Source organism: Grammomys surdaster, unplaced genomic scaffold, assembly GCF_004785775.1.
Source record: "Grammomys surdaster isolate TR1022 unplaced genomic scaffold, NIH_TR_1.0 443, whole genome shotgun sequence".
In the NCBI taxonomy this organism is placed as follows: Eukaryota; Metazoa; Chordata; class Mammalia; order Rodentia; family Muridae; genus Grammomys; species Grammomys surdaster.
In genome coordinates this window covers 31,110-44,268 of record NW_021604862.1, presented here as the reverse complement: position 1 = coordinate 44,268, position 13,159 = coordinate 31,110, and the positions used below count along the sequence as shown (strand labels likewise).

Here is a 13,159-nt window from a genome sequence, read left to right as displayed (position 1 = left end):
GGTACTCCATTGGTCCCAAGAAAGCTTCTCCTCTAAAGATCTTGCCTGCTTGATGAATCTTTAGTCTCTCAGGTAGTCCTCAGTTAGGTTCTCCTTAAGTAGATGATTTTGTGGCTGAACAGCCACCAGCATTTATATAGGGGTGGCCATCATTTCCCCTACCAGAGGGTGGCACCATCCCTCAGCTGGGGTCTGTGCCTGTCTACCGGAAGTGGACTGTACAGGCTCTATCTCCTCTTTGTTGGATAATCTGGCTAATGTTATCCCTGTTGGGTCCTGGGAACTTCTAGCTGCTGTGGCCTCTAGGATTTTCTATAGCCCCCTCATTTCCAACCCTGCTCCACTGCTACATATTCTTTTTGATTTCCTGACCCTCTTGACTTTTCTCCTTTCTCTACTCAACTCCATTTTCCCCTTCACAGCATATTTCCCACCTAGGTTGCTCCCTCCCTCTACTTCCCACGAATATTTAGTTCCCCCTTCTAAGTAGGATTGAAATGTCCACATTTTGGTCTTCCTTCTTCTTAAGCTTCATAGTGTTTGTGAGTTGTATCCTGGGTATTCTGATCTTTTAGGGTAAAATCCACTTATCAGTTAGTATGTATCATGTGTGTTCTTTTGTGTTGGGGTTATCTCACTCAGGATATTATCCAGCTCCATCCATTTGCTTGGTAAATTCATGAAGTCATTGTTTTTAATAGCTGAGAAGCATTTCACTGTGTAAAGGTATCCAATTTACTGTTTTCAGTTTTCCATTAAGGGATATCTGGGTTCTTTCCAGCTTCTGGTTAAAATAAATAAGTCTGCTATGAACATAGTAGAGCATGTGTTCTTGTTATACTTGGAGCATCTATTGAGTATACGCCCAGTAGAGGTATAGCTGAGTTTTGGGGTAGAACTATTTTCAATTATCTGGAAACTACCAGACTGGTTTCCAAAATGGTTTTAACAGCTTCCAATCACATCAGCAATGGTGGAGTGTTCTTTCTCCACATGCTCACCAGCATCTGCTATCATTGAATCATTCTGAATGGTGTGAGATAGAATCTAAGGGTCATTTTAAGTTGTTTTTCCCTAATGACAACGAATGTTGAACATTCCTTTTTAGTTTTTCTTGTTGTTGTTGGCTATTTTATTTATTTACATTTCAAATGTTATCCCTTTCCCAGTTTCACCTCCACAAGCCCTCTATCCAATTCCCCCTCCCCATTGCTTCTATGAGGGAATTTCCCCACCACCTACTCCCATTTCCCAACCCAAGAAATCTTCTACATTGGGGTATCAAGTGTCCACAGGACCAAGGATCTACCCTCCTATTGATGCCAGATAAGGCAACCCTCTGCTACATTGGCAGCTGGAGCCATGTGTCCTTCCATGTGTATTCTTTTGTTAGTAATTTAGTTCCTGGGAGCTCTGTAGTGTCTAGTTGGTTGATATTATTATTCTTTGTATGAGGTTGCAATCCCCTTCAGCTCCTTCAGTCCTTCCCCTAAGCCTTTCATTGGGGTACCCATGTTCTCTGTGATGGTTGACTGCAAGCCTAAGTGCCTGTATTGCTCAGGTTCTGGCAAAGAATCTCAGGGGACAGCTATACCAGGCTCCTATCAGCAAGTGCTTCTTGGCATCAGCAATAGTGTCTGGGTTTAGTGTCTACAGATGACTTGGATTCCTAGGTCGGGCAGTTTTCAAATGGCCTTTCCTTCAGTCTCTGCTCCTATCATTGTCCCTGCATTTCCTTTAGATAGAAAAAAAATCTGTGCATTTTTACATGCTTCTCAGCCATTCAAGATTCCTTAGTTGAGAGTTCTTTGTTTAGCTCTGTGTCCCAATTTTATTTTCTTTTACCAATACAAATACAAGTATATTGAAATTTGGAATGTAAACAGATGTTTCAAACAATCTAACCTTATAAAAATGTATGGCATTATTAAATAGTTACTGAAGAAACCCTGAGTGTGATGTGGTAGATAGCTCAAGCATGTTAGGTTTCCTCCCTCTTTGACCTGCCTGAAGACTAACTTTCCAGCTGTAGCTATGGTTGTGAATAAAAATAGTCTTTTTGTTTGTTTGTTTTTTGTTTTTCGAGACAGGGTTTCTCTGTGTAGCCCTGGCTGTCCTGGAACTCACTCTGTAGACCAGGCTGGCCTCGAACTCTGAAGTCTGCCTGCCTCTGCCTATCAAGTGCTGGGATTAAAGGCATGCACCACCACTGCCCAGACAATAGTCTTTGTTTTAAAGTGAAGCATTGTAGTGCCCTCACAAAGATGTGCTGGGAAATGGTGAGGTTTTCCTTAGAAGGCCGGGAGAAAAAGTTAAAGAAAAAAAAGACAACAAGATTCAATATTTAGGCAAATCAATAAAGGTGAGTCCCAAGTTCTGCACATAGCATGGGACATCTAATGAGCCTGGGACCTGTTCATGGCATCTCAAGATTTACAGTGCCATTTTCTGACACCAAAGAAGATATGGTGAGAACAAGGGCAGTTTGCTTCCAAATGAGTACATTCGGAAGCAAACTGCAGGAATGAGGTACATTTCCTGAAGAGCTCATGTCATAAAAAAATACATAACACATGAATATGTAAAAGAGCTTAAAAAATACTGTGACTATTTTAATCCTTTTTTTTCTTGTAAATGAGGCTGGTGTGTCAGAAGAGACAGCTGATTTTTGCTAAAACTTGAGCCTGAATTCTCACAGAAGAAAATCAGACCACAGTGGAATAGATAGGAAGTCAGATATTCAGAGCTTGTTGACCGAACGGGTTAATTCATCAGTGGTATCCTGTTAAAGGCAGGTACATGGACAACAACTCCGAGCTTCTCACCTCCCATGCATTCCAAAGGGAGAGTCCCCTCAGATCCTCAACTATGCGCTCTGCCACACCGCACAGTGCAGCTCCCTGTAGACTAGTACTGGGGAGTTTCTTGCTTTTGACAGACTTTAGGTCTTTACTTTTCTTTGCCTTTAGAAGGAATGATTAGAATTTCTTTTTATCACACTGTAGTTTCCTTCAAGTTTTTGTTTGTTTGGTTGGTTTTATTGGCAAGCATCAGTGCAGCATTACCACCGATTCCCCAGGCTTCATCGCGCTGCAGTGAGATCACTGGAATGCACTGTGTTCTCAGCACAAGGCTGGGACTGCTCCTTCACCACCGGGTAGAAGTATGGGTGCTCCATGGCCTCTTTGGTGGTCAATCTCTGTTGATGGTCGTACCGCAGGAGGTTGTCAAGAAGATCTAGGGCCTCGGGGCTGACAAGGTGTCTGTTCTCACTATGGATAAAGTTTTCCCAGCGCTTCCGTGAATGTTGTCCCAGGATATCATTGAAGTGTAGATCTAGGTCTATGTGGTACTTCTTCAGATACCCATATAGCTCATCTGTCCCCAGAACCTTGGCAATTCGAACAAGCTGATCATAGTTGTCCTGCCCATAGAAGAATGGCTCCTTTCGGAATATCATGCTCGCTAACATACAGCCCAAACTCCACATATCCAAGCTGTAATCATACATCTGATAGTCCACCAGGAGCTCTGGTCCCTTGAAGTACCTCGAGGCAACTCGAACATTGTACTCCTGAGCAGGATGATAGAACTCCGCCAGACCCCAATCAATCAGTCGGAGCTTTTTTTGTTTGTGATCTATCATGACATTGTGAGGTTTCACATTCCTGTGCATGATTCCCTTGCTGTGGCAGTAATCCAGAGCTTTAAGTAGTTCATACATATAAAACCGGATATCAAAGTCAGTCAGGATCTGGTAGAGTTGCTTAAAATCTGTATTATTGATATATTCAAATACCAAAGCTGGTGTCTTTGATACAGGGTCCTTTACAGTGTCAATCAGCTTAATGATATTTGTTCCACCACGAAGGTTCTCCAGAATCTTAACCTCTCGTTTTATCTTCTTTTCCTTCACTGGCTTGAGAATTTTTATAACCACTCTCTCATTGTTGGTGATGTTAATGGCCTCAAATACTTCACTATACTTGCCCCAACCAAGTTTTTGAACCAGTTGGTAATCATCTTGATTACCCCAGCTCAGGACGTGGGCTTCGTAGTCCCAGTACTCGCGGCTCCTCAGGCTGTTCACCTCAGGGAAGACCCGGGTCCGACTGCAGGTGGCCTGGCCGGGCCTGGCGGATGGGACCAGGGTGGGCCGCGGGGCTTTGAGGGTGGCAGTGGTGGCGGCGCGGCGCCTGGCGCGAGGCGGCAGGCGCGGGAAGCAGCTGGCTGTGGGCCGCCGGAGCAGGAGGAGGAGCGCGGCGGCCCCGAGCAGGAGGAGGAGCGCGGCGGCGGCGGCGGCCAGACTCTGGGGTCGGGGGCGCGGAAGGCGCCGGCCGAACCGGTCCGGAGTCTTCAGCAGCCAGCGGAATGGTGGAGCTCCTGCTCCGCGGCTGCCTCTGCTCAGCTCCATGCCTCCAGAAGCGGTGGTGGCAACAGCGGCTGCTGCCAGGAGAAGGGCAGCTGCGGCGGCGGCCTGTGTCCCAATTTTAATATTGTTTATTTTAATAATTAATTAATTTATTAATTATTATTAATTATTAATATTTTTTGGTTCTCTGGAGTCTAATTTCTTGTGCTTTTTGTGTATTTTAGATATTAGCCCTCTATCTAATGTAGGGTTGATAAAGATCTTTTCCCAGTTGGTAGGCTGCCATTTGATCCTGGCCTTTGCCTTACAGAATGTTTTCAGTTTTATGAGGTCACAGTTGTCAATTGCTGATCTCTGAGCATGAGTCATTGGTATTCTGTTCAGGAAGTTTTCCCCATGCCAACTTTTTCAAACCTCTTTTTTCCACTTTCTCTTCCATTAGATTCAGTGTATTAGATTCAGTGTATCTGGTTTTATGTGGAGGTTTTTTATCCACTTTTATTTGAGATTTGTATCAGGAGATAAAAATGGACCAATTTGCATTCTTCTACATGCAGACCACCAGTTAGACCAACACTATTTGTTGAAGATGGTTTCAATTTTCCAATATATGGTTTTGGCTTCCTTGTCAAAGATCAATTGTTCATAGATATGTGGGCTTTTTCAATGTCTTATGAGATGATCATGTGATTATTTTCTCTTAAGATAGTTTATATTGTGGATAATATTGATGGATTTTCAAAAAATGAACCAGCCCTGCATCCCTGTGATGAAGCTTACTTGACCTAGGTGAGTGATCATTTTGATGTGTTTTTAGATTCAGTTTGGGAGAATGTTATTGAGTATGTTTGCATTGATATACATAAAGAAAACTGGTCTGAATTTCTTCTTCATTATTGGGTCTTTGTGTGTTTTAGATATCAGAATAACTGAAGAAAAATAGAATGAATTAGGTAGTTCTTCTGTTTCCATTTTGTAGAATTGTTTGGGGGAAATATTGTCATTAATGGTTCTTTGAAGATCTCATAAAAATCTTCACCAAAACTATATGGCCCTGAGTTTTGTTTTTTTTTGTTTGTTTGTTTGTTTTTGTTTTTTGGACATTTTTAATGACTGCTTCGATTTCCTTAAGGATAATGAGAATGTTTGCGTAGCTTAATTGATCTTGATTTAACTTTGGTATGTGGTGTCTGTCTAAAAAATCATCCATTTCATGTAGATTTTTCCATTGTTGTTGTGTATAGAATTTTGCAGTAAGATCTGATGAATTCTTTTTTTAATTTTCTCAGTTTCTGTTGTTAGATCTACTTTTTCACTTCTGATTTTGTTAATTTGGATACTGTCATTGTGCCCTTTAGTTAGTTTGGCTAAGGATTTAGCAGTCTGATTGATTTTCTCTTAAGAATCAGCTCTTGGGGTTTTGTATTGTTGTTGTTTTGCTTTTGTTTTTTGTCTTTTTTTGATTCTTTGTATTGTTCTCTTTGTTTATAATTGGTTGATTTCAGCCCTGAGCTGATTATTTCCAATCTTCTACTCCTCTTAGGTGTATTTGATTCTTTTTGGTCTAGAATTTTCAGGTGTGCTGTTAAGTTGCAAGTGATGGATATTTCCAATTTCTTTATCGAGGCACTTGTACTATGAATTTTCATCTTTGCACTGCTTTCGTTGTGTCCCATAGGTTTGGCTAAGCTATGTCTTCATTTTCTTTCTTTCTTTGTTTGATGATATTTTTAAGTTCTATTTATTTGACAGTGGATTTCATGAAGTCATTGTTTTTAATAGCTGAGTAGTACTCCACTGTGTAAATATATCACATTTTCTGTATCCATACCTCTGCTGAGGGACATCTGGGTTCTTTCCAGCTTCTGGCTATTATACATAAGGCTGGTCTGAACATAGTGGAGCTAGTCTTCTTGATATATGTTGGAACATCTTTTGGGTATATGCCCAGTTGTGGTATAGCTGGGTCCTCAGGTGTCGCGTTCACCCTTGTCCTGCAAGGAAGACTTGACACTCGAGCTCTTCTTCTGTAGTTTATTCAGGACCCTTTTAACAAACTTCTGACCCTGGGGAGCCCCTGCCCACAGGCTAAATACTTCATGGGCGGATAACCCCAGTATGCCACAGGGCAAATACAGATAGGCACACATATACGGAAGCAAAGCCAGGTCATCAGCCCAAGCCAAATAAGGCACTGAGAGTACCCGCCATCAGGCCGGGTGAAGCTGGAAACCAGTGCCATCTTTAAGGCGCGGCACTGTGCGGCTCTCCACACTCAGGTAGTACTATGTCCAATTTTCTGAGAAACTGCCAGAGTGATTTCCAAAGTGATTGTACCAACTTGCAGTCCTACCAAAAATGGAGAAGTGTTGCTCTTAGCCAGCATCAGCTATCACCCAAGTTTTTGATCTTAGCTATTCTGACTAGTATGAGGTGGAATCTTAGGGTCGTTTTGGTTTTCAGTTCTCTGATGACTAAGGATGTTGAACATTGCTTGTCTCCATTTTCATTTAATTCTATGAAGCCTTTGATTTCTTTACTTCTTCTGTGACAAAGTTATCATCGAACAGAGAATTTTCAGTTTCCATGAGTATGTGGGCTTTCCATTGCTTTGGATTTTATTGAGGTACAGTCTTATTCTGTGTAGTGATCTGACAGAATGCTTGGGATTATTCCAATCATCTTGTATCTGTTGAAGCTTGTTTTGCATGCAGTTATATTGTCAATTTTGGATATTGTTCCATGTGGTGGTGAAAAGCAGGTATATTCTTTTTTGGGGGTGTTAAATGTTCTGTAGATATGTGTTAAATCGATATGGTTCATAACTTTTGCTAGTTTTGTGTATCTCTCTCTAGTATCTGTTTCAATGACCTGTGCATCAGTGAAAGTAGAGTGTTGAAGCTGATGCTCAATACATGTTTTGAACTTTAAAAACCTTTCTGTTATGAATATGGTGCTGTTGCATTTGGGACATAGATATTCAGAATTGAGACTTCATCTTCCTGGATTTTTACTCTTTGATGAATATAAAGTCTCCTTTCACATGTCTTTTGACACACACACACACACACACACACACACACACACACACACACACTCCTTGTCCTTGACATTTAGTTTCTGTAGTGCTTTGTAAATTCTGAAATTATTCGCTTGCCTTTTCCATGGTTGATAAAGCTCCTTTTTCATTTGGAAGCTGCTGTGCACTCTCTTGATAGTATTTGAAAGTTAGGAAATAAACTGAAAAACAAAAAACAAAAAACAAATATCAATTAGTGCAGCTTGTGATATTTAGGAATCAATTATTTCTAGAGGGTAAGGGCCCATTATTAAAAAATATATACTTTAGGAACAGAGCATGAAGAAATCTTTTGGTCGCCATAAAATTTTATGTCTACTGGATAGTTTTAGAATGCTGGAAATAATGATAAATATTACCCTGGTGTGGACCCTGACAGGTATAGCCACAACAAACTCAGAGCAACAGTGTCATAAATACGAAGGGAGTAAGAGTAACCAATCAATTTAAGGTTGAATTGAAGGTTCATTTCACAAGATGGAACTCATACATATCAATAACTTAAGGAACAAGAATAAGTAGCTGGAGATGACACAGATCCAACAGAAGAACATACTACCTTTATTTTGCTAAATACATACAAGAAAACTGATTCCTAATCTCTTGTTTTTGTAAAAATGGAATAGTACTTGTCTCAGCTTTTGTAAATGAAACTTCTTGGTACAGTCTGTGTGATTCATACAGAAGCCTACAATCATTAAAGTTGCTGAGATTAAGATTTGCTGGAGGTCACAGCTACAAGTGAGACACTTATACCATACCTCTTCCTCTCAAGACTCAGAAATTATCATGAAAGAAGAGACAAAAAGTGTGTAGTAGCCTCAGTTGGTACATAACATCATATATCAATCAAACACATTTTGCAAAGACAGAACAGGGTATTAGCATGTGAGTTTTCACTTGTTATGGCAGCATGCACAAATCCTGGAAAAGGAAAGACTAAGGATGACAAAACTCTAGCAGACTGGAGGTTGTCAGGATGTGCCACTTTTAGCAGAAGAGTTTTTGACTAGAGAATATGTTTTTTTTTTTCTCAAAAGTTGAGAGGATACACATGCTTTCATAGATCCCTTGTACAAGGCACATGCTATTGTAACAAAGTACAGTCAATGTTTTAGTAGAATAAATGTTTTTGCTGCTTTTATTTTTAGTAAATTAATCAATTAATTAACTAATTTAAATCCCAAACGTTGCCCTTGCTCCTGATCTCACTTTCCAGATACTCATCTACCAGATACCCTTCCACCTTTTCTTCTCCTCCTGCTCCTCCTCCTCTCCTTGCTCCTCCTCCTCCTCCTCCTCCTCCTCCTCCTCCTCTTCTTCTTCTTCTTCTTCTCTTCCTCCCCCTTCTCCTCCTCCTCCTTCTTGTTCCTATTTTTAAGAAGTCAAAAAGATAGAGAAGTTTAGATGTCACTGAAACACATACACATGTATGAAATACTCAGAGACATTTAAGTATTAGTTGTTCTACATTTTTCCCTTTGTTTCTAGAACATCTTACATTAGAGCCAGCGATCCTCCAGGGATCAGGAAAACTTAGCACTTTTGCAAAACACGTTGTACCCTAAGAGATATTTATGAGAAACTTTTAAGTGTCTTTTTAAAAATTAGCAACTTGGAAAAGTTTCATGAATGATGTTGTCTCCCTAAGCCAACGTTGCCATTGTGACTGCAGGTGAAATGAAAATTGTCATTCTGGAGGGAGATGAGGTCACAGAGTCACAGACCTTTGTCTCAGGCTTGAGCTCTCTCCCTCTTCCATACTGCTGGTTATTATGATGTCAGGATCTGTACACTGAGTCCAGCGTGTTGCAGAGGTAAGAAGCCAGGTGAGTATTCTTTCTTTCAAAATGTGTTGTAGAGCCAGCAATGAAAAGAAGCATGTGAAAGTACTCAAGTCACATAATGGAATCCTGGGTTAGAAACACCTCTACGGAAGACACAGACAAGGCACAAGAATAATTCAACAGCTAAGAGGTGAGTGACAAAGAAAGGTTTCTAACCTTGTGCAAGTCCTTCTTGGTTCTTACTGTAATATCAGCCCCCCACTGAGGATGACTGTGGGTAACACCAGTGTAATGCAGCCTGTCTGTGAATATGCTGAAGGACTGTGGCAATACATCAATGTGATAATTCAACTTACCTTCCAGGATGTGTAGAATAACATTGCAGGTATTATTATTATAGGTGAACTTCCACTGGATTCACATCATAATAAATGGTAGAATTAAAATATAATAAGCAGGCAATCATGGGAAGGTACAATATGTGAACATGTTCTGGAGTAAAATATATTTTTTGTGAATTTTTATGTCAATGAGTTATAGAGACATTAAATGATTATATTATATGACCCCTTATACAGTGATTGGTTTGAAGCCCCCCTCGTGAACTTGGGAAGAGATCACTGAAAGGAAGTGGTAAAGGGAGTATCACATCAATGACACCAAATGTGTCTTGAGGTTAGCCATATCTAATGTTAACCATAACCTGATGTATGCTTCCCCTTAATGTTTCTTTTCCTTGCTGCTGGAACACAGGGCCATATGCATGGAGAGTCAAGGCCCTACTCCTCAGCTGTTTGTCTCCATGTTTAGTTCTTTATTTAAGTTTGGAAAATGTTTGTCTTTTCACATTTTTTTCAAGGTTTGTTTCTATATGTCAAATGCATCTCCTCTAGAGTTCATTGTCAATTTTATCATAATATGTTCATTAATATAAGATGTAGTTTGTATAGAACTTTAAATAAAAATTTTAGTAGCATAATTTGATCTAAATCTATTTCATCACACTTTAATGTTTCATGTTGCATTTTGTACATAATAATGGCATTGACAATTCAACTGTAATTGACACTAGAGCCTTTACTCCTCAATGATAAGAAAGAATTTTTTTCTGATGACCTTAAAAACACCAGGTCTTGTTAGATGAAACTGTGATGGGACAACTTCCAGGTCAGATCATACTTTGACCACTGTTTTTTTTATTATTATTTCAAATGCTGTATTCACACTTGTCTTATGCTTATAAAATCAAGTTATGTCAAAGTGACAACTCTTGTAAAAGATTAATTTATTATCTATTTTGATTTTATGTTCATGAATGTTTTGTCTCCATGTATATATAGGCACTATGAGAATGCAATCCCTGAAGAGGACAGAAGATGTTGCAGGAACTCCCTCTAACTTGAGTTACAGGCAGTTGAGAAGGCAATACATAGGTGCTGAAAACCAAACATAGGTTCTCTGCAACAGCAGCAAGTTTTTATAATTACTAAGTGACGTCTCTTTTCTATTATGAAAACTTTCTACAGTCAACAGCATTCAATAAAATACCAACAAAGGAAAAAAGAATGTCAAGTGAAGATCATAATTTGCATAGAAGCATGGAATATGCTTGAGAATACCTGTCTTGGATTTGTGAGCTATGACTGAGTAAACTGCATTTGTACCACACTAGCCATTTTCAAGAACTTCAAGCCTCCACTCTGACAGTAAGAGCTTTTGGATTTACAGAATCACTTACACTTTGTGTTTTTAGGTTCTAGCCTTGACAGTAAAAATAGAGCTACTGTCCACATCAGTTAGTTATCAGTATCAAAGAAGATGAATAACAGTACCTCATAACAAATGTTGACCATTTATATACTTAATAATAAAAAATTACACCTGCTATTTTTTATAGCATTCAGGACATAAAAGGAAAGAGTACAGAAGAAGCAGAATAAAACAACGATGAAGTCTAACTTTTTATCCATAGAAATGGAGCAATGTAATATTGAGTGTTGACATGGGCATTTATCATAACCTATTTCAGTATACTGTGAAAAGTAGGGAACACTATATCTGAACTGCTTGCTTTTAGGAGTCATTGGAACAAGAAAGGAATTTGTCTCACATAATGTTGCTTATGAGGTCACTGAAAATGGGTCTGATGTGGTCAGTTTGAGAACTTGGAAGCAAAGAAATTCAGGAATACAAATTAACACATTGTCTGGAGAGGAAATTTACACGTATGAGCCACTATATTTTAAACATGTTTCTCACTTACTACTTCTTAGCCATTAGTAGGGAAGTGTTGTTACTTCTTATGGATGTGTCAGTGAATGTAAGGGATTGATAGATGATAGAAGATAGTCAGGCATGATTGAGACAGCTGAACACATGAGAGACAGATTTCGATGTCTCATTCATTCAGTGGCATAGAATTGTATTCACGGTTAGGAGATAAATCAAATCAAGGGAACCATAGCACTAATATATGCCTTTTGGTTCCCTGTTCATCCATAGTATCTGGCAAGTAAAGCCATAAAATTTGAATGATACAGATTGGTATACATCCAATGAATATAATCTTTTAAAAATATATTAACCATTAGACATTTAACTGTAAACAAAATAAAACAAAGGAAACATTTTCCAGTGATGATATTTTATTTCAGTTTACATGACTACACTGTACTTTTGTGTATAGAATCCTATGGCAATGAAGATGCAGAAGCATTTCAAGATTGAGAACACTAATGTCACAGATCTGAGGACAGGAGTACTGTCATACTGTGGTGTAAGCTGGTCATTGTTTCTTTCTATTAACATTACTTCTTACCTAACTATATTGAATGCAGGTGTATAAACAAATGCTTAATTCTCAAACACATTGTACACACAGTTCTTAGTTATTATCAATTGAGGAATCTGAAATGCCATAGCAGATTTTGGGATGTCAATAATTGTGAGTAAATTTTTCAAGCCACATAGGTGTAGAAGGTCATGTCATTGGAATCATCCCTCTGAAAATGTACATGGCCTCTCAGTAAGAACAACTTGAGGTAGGTGAAAGTTTAATAAGTTTCCAAGGCATAGACATAATGCCTTTATACACTCTTTAAATATTATGTCTTGTGTTTTACAAATGCTAATTTCTCTGCTCTCAGATCTTGTTTAAATTTACACATGGCATTGAAATCCTTATGTCAAGAATATACTGTCTCAATTCTGGCCATTTATTCTTTACCCTGTCAATACATGCTGATCATCCAATGTCTTTAGTAGAAGAGAGAATATAACTAGACATCTTCCATCCAGGGGAATGAGATAGATAGAGATAGAGGTGGAAGTGGAGGTGGAGTTGGATGTGGATGTGGAGGTGGAGGTGGAGGTAGAGAGAGAGATATTCAGTTTGAGCCACAAAGAAGTAGGCCATATGAGTTCAGCTAAAGCACAGAAGGCACCAAATGAAATTATTTTGGGTATTTTGGCAGGAGGTAACCAGATTAGGTTAGGGGTGTAAAATAGATCAAATGATTGCACAGGTATTGTGGTAAAGCTTTAAAAGAAATCTTGATCTCGCTAGATCTTTATTGTGGAGCTAGCTAGGATAAAGAAGTATAGCCACAGTATTAATTTCCCACCTACATTTATTTAATAATTAACATTTATACCAGGGATGTCGTATTTTAACTTATCCTATGTTTGACACAGTATATCCTAAATAATCTCACATTCTGTATGCATGTTCATCATATGGAGAGCTTTAAAATATTTCCTAGGATCCTGTTGTGTTCTTAGTACCACCACTTGGGAGGAAGAAGAAGATCTCTGTGAGATCAGCTTCATCTAGATAGCAAATGACAGGAAACATTGAGAGAACATGTATAAAAGAAAGAAAGAAAGAAAGAAAGAAAGAAAGAAAGAAAGAAAGAAAGAAAG

General features: G+C 39.0%; 1 protein-coding gene and 1 pseudogene across 2 annotated transcripts in view; one reads left to right on the top strand and one right to left on the bottom strand.

The window, feature by feature from the left end:
* Window positions 1-3,063: 3,063 nt before the first annotated feature.
* On the bottom strand, window positions 3,064-4,471 carry LOC114632871 (annotated as a pseudogene). The gene has a single exon (XR_003713145.1). The product of XR_003713145.1 is annotated as a casein kinase II subunit alpha' pseudogene (transcript).
* A 155-nt stretch (window positions 4,472-4,626) lies between these two features.
* The window catches only part of LOC114632870 (vomeronasal type-1 receptor 4-like), an 11,243-nt gene continuing 2,710 nt past the window's right edge, over window positions 4,627-13,159 (top strand). The window contains exons 1-4 of the mRNA XM_028781470.1: window positions 4,627-5,161; window positions 9,313-9,428; window positions 10,765-10,944; window positions 11,925-12,014. The gene's annotated coding sequence lies outside the window, so the exon portion shown is untranslated. The remainder of the gene's footprint in view (window positions 5,162-9,312; window positions 9,429-10,764; window positions 10,945-11,924; window positions 12,015-13,159) is intronic.